This window comes from Coturnix japonica, chromosome 2 (assembly GCF_054131305.1).
Source record: "Coturnix japonica strain WE chromosome 2, WE-NBRP24, whole genome shotgun sequence".
NCBI lineage: Eukaryota > Metazoa > Chordata > Aves > Galliformes > Phasianidae > Coturnix > Coturnix japonica.
This window is the reverse complement of record NC_140664.1, coordinates 21078241-21082418: the sequence shown is the minus strand read 5'-3', so window position 1 is coordinate 21082418 and position 4178 is coordinate 21078241.

The window sequence follows — 4178 nt, the reverse complement described above, 5'->3', positions numbered from 1 at the left end:
AACAGCATGGAGAATTATTGATTCTTAATGACTAGGTGTGGTACGAAATGGCAGCCACGAAAGGAAGCAGTTCAGCTCTGAGATAATTTACAGCCTTCAGTATATTTTTTGTCCTTTGGGTTTTTTCTTTCTGAATTCTGTTTTCCAGTGGGGTCACGAGGAAGCTGATGCACAGAAGGTGGGTTGGGGCCACAGGGGGAAAGTTGTCCTTCTAGGAGGATGGGAAGTGGCAAGGGGACAACTTGGCCTTGGGTAGGGAAAGTGTTTACTGCTTACCCCATCATAGGGACAGTCTGGAGATGGAAGACAAAATGTTGGGCACAGAGGTGATGTGTTTTCTATGTGTGGGAAGGACTTGTCCTGTTTGTAAGAATAATCCATCCATTGTGGACTCAGAGGGCTCAAATTCTTCCCGAGCTGTGAAGCAAATGAACTTTGGGTAACTGGGCAAATCACTTGCACATTTTCAGATGGTCTTCTCACAATGGATGTAATAGTTCTTCTCCCCCATGTGTCAGCTTTCGTGTCTGTTTAGCTGTTAGCCCAATGTTTAGAGCCATTGCCTGCTGGTCTCTATAATTACAGCACTGACAGTAAGGGGAGCTGAAATCAACTGGACTGTAAGAGACGATAGTAAAATAAAAAATAAATAACATCATGCTGAAATCAAATCTCAAAAAGCTCTCAGAGACACTTAAAAATATGAGAATCGTGATGCAGTACTTCCTGCTAACCCACTTTTTGACACCGTGCTCATTTCAGATGTTTTGAACAGACTGGTTTTGTTATGAAATGTTAATATTCATTCAGATTCCAACTTCTGGCATCAATTTCCCAAGTAAGTTATATTACTGCTGAACACTGTTTAATTATCTGCGCAGTGCATTAAGCGTTTTCTGAATTAGTCATCCAAAGAAAGAAGCATTTAGAACTGCTTATTGCTGGAAGGTGTGCAATGCTAGGAAAGGTGAACTTTCTGTTTGTACTCCAGATCACACTTTAATCTTGAAAATGGCATTTGTTTGTGTAGGAAAAAAGACTTCTAGACAGCGCTTCCAGCTATTTCAGAAACAACTGCTCTCCATTTGCTCACATACTCAAGAGTGATTCAGACATTCTCAAAAGCTGCCTGCTAGGAGCGAGTTATCTTTGGAACACAGCTCAGAAACAGCAGTTTCCATTAAAGCATCGATAATAATTTCGAAGTAAATATCGTAAGGGAAAGGCAATTGGACTTTCTTGGAAACATGTTGACGTTAAAGTGATGTACATGCAGATGAATTGTGTTTTAGTTGAATATGAATGAGCAGTGCTTTCAAAACAAAGCATAAGGAAAATGGTTCTTCTGAACAGCTTCTTTCTGAACTTCACTTTTTAGCCCTCCTTTTCATTAGAGAACGCAGAATAAGTGATGTCATAAGTCAGGGACACTTTAAAAAGTTCGACTTCTGTCTTCAAAATATTAGAAATTAGAGTCTGCTTGGATGTTCTGTGCTTGAGAAGTGCAATGGGGTACTTCACATACAGATTTAAGAAAGCTAATATGTTTAATTGAATGCATCTATTTTTTCAAATGGAAGAGGTGAGTTTACTCACTCCTCAGCATCTTTCTTTGGCTGAAATAATTTCCCAGCTGCAGAGCAACCAGGTTGTAAGCTCATAGGAAAAAAAGAAAAGCTCCCATGTCAAAAATATTACAAAGTCCAGAAGCACTTAAGGCTTCAAAATAGTCACAACATGATGCCACAGATAAAATCACAAGAAGAAACTCAGTGCTGAGACTGGATCTTTGAGCCAGCTGCTTCTCTGAGTAAGTCTGATGAAAAGAAGGCAAGTGTCCAGGTGTTTATTGTGTGAATCACTGCCCAACGCGTCAGTTTTTCCAGAAAAAAACTTTTCTCATATCATTAGTCACATCCTTTTCACTCCTCCCATTTATCAGTGCTGACATTTCTCCCTCTGTGCTTTCTTGTTTTCCCTTCCCGTCTTTTTACTTTTACTCTTTGTTTCAATTCACCTCATGCCTCTCCACGTACCTCCCCTATTTCCAAAATTAAGGAGACCTCCCTGACCTCAGATACTCTCCCTTTCTTCTCATTTAGAAAATGTTTTTTTGGGGCTCTTTTAAAATCCTTTATAGTATATAATACAATATATAATACTTTCACAACGTCATCAGTATGTGTCAAAATGAGACTGCACCAAAAGAGGAAAAAAGAGATGTAGAAAAATAACTCTGGAAAGAATCTTAAGTTTCCAGTCAGGTAGGTCCTTCATTTCTCCTGAAACAGTGTCTGCTGAACCTGGAACTTCCCTGATTGTAAAACATGAAAATGATGGCCACTCCTAGTCTCCATAGGCAGCACATCCAGACAACTGCTTGATCATATCATGGTTCTCTGTTCAGTTGCTCCCCACCTTTGCCCATAAGCCGTGCCCCAGATCTTCCCAGGCAAGATTTCTCAGTGCTGCTGCAGACAGGCTCCTACAAACAATACTACGCAATTCTAGTAATTCTGATTTTGCCTGGATTTACCTTTACTATACGCTCATTTTTGGTACTTAAAACTACTATTGACTGTCTTTGTGCTTCCTTGAATGAGTTTAAGGTCAGTGAAGAGCCTTGTTTAACAAACTCATTTATTCTTACTACCTAATACTACATCTATATTGGAACATGTTGTACTCTTCATTTCTTTCAGAGAGACCTGGTTATTCTTGCTGATGCTTTCCATTGTCTCGTTTTCTATAAAACCCTTCCTATCAGTAATCTTATTTTATAGAAATATTCCTTTTTTCAAGTGTATTGTCCTTCCCCCAACACAAGAAGGACATGGAGCAGTTGGAACAGGCCCAAAGGCCACAAAGATGATTAGAGGGCTGGAGCACCTTCCATATGAGGGCCGGCTGAGAGAGCTGCAGCTCTTCAGCCTGGAGAAGAGAAGGCTCTGAGGAGACCTTATAGTGGCCTTCCAGTAGCTGAAGAGGACCTACAGGAAAGCTGGGGAGGGACTTTTTATAAGTGCACATGGTGACAGAATGAGGGGAAATGGTTCTAGACCAGAAAAGGGTAGATTTAGACAAGATATCAGGAAGGAATTCTGTAGTGTGAAGGTGGTGAGACACTGGAACAAGCTGCCCAGAGAGGCTGTGGATGCCCCCTCCCTTCAAGGCCAGGCTGGATGGGGCTGTGAGCAACCTTGTCTGGAGGGAGGTGTCCCTGCCTATAGCAGGGGGTTGGAACTCAATGATCTTAAAGGTTCCTTCCAACACAAACCATTCTATGATTCTGTGATTTTATGACTGTGGTACAACTACCAGACACCTACATCACTCTTCTGTAGTCTTCAAAGCAAAGACTTTCATCTCCATCAGGATTTCATCCTTCTATACAAACAGTTCAGTCTCATATTTCTCAGCCAAATCTCTATGGTCCTCACAATCTTGAGAACATATTATGAGTTCCAGAACTGCATATTAATTGCATTTAAGATGTTCTTCAGGCTTTTCTTTTATCTCTCTCTCCGACTTCAAAGCCTTGCCCTTTCTACTGTTTAGAACTCTGTCCACATTTCAATAATTTATGTTTGTAAAATGGTACAAGATATAGCACTGGGGAAAGGGAACATGGGTAAAAAGCACAAACTAGGAAGATCAGATGGACAGTTAACTCACCCATAGGAAGGGGACCATGGTAAAGGAGATAAGGGGAGGTAAGTAGGTGTGCACATGTTGGGATAGGAACAAAGGACAGTACTGCCTGTTCAGCAAGTTCTTGGTGTAATTTTTATACTGTGGGGTTTTACTATCACCTCCCTTTGACCCCGTTTTAAACTCTTGTTCTAACTTAACCAGCAGGAACACAGAAAAGACAAGCAAATGCATCCAGCAGTTCCAGGTACCAAGTCTTAAATCTGTACCACCTATGCAGCCCTAGTAGATACATTCTTCTAATGGGCCCTTGAATTATTTATTTCTCTGCCAAGACCTTGATGCCTGCATGGGACAGCTGGTAGCAGACCACCAGGAGCTCAGATAAGGTACCTTAAATGGACCCCACACTCAGAAGACATTCTTTCCTCTTTGGAGCTTTGTGAGTTGCTCATCTGCTGGGAAACTCTGGTTTTGTCCTTCATCAGGGAGATGATGGGGTAGGGTAGACCATTTCCAACCACTGA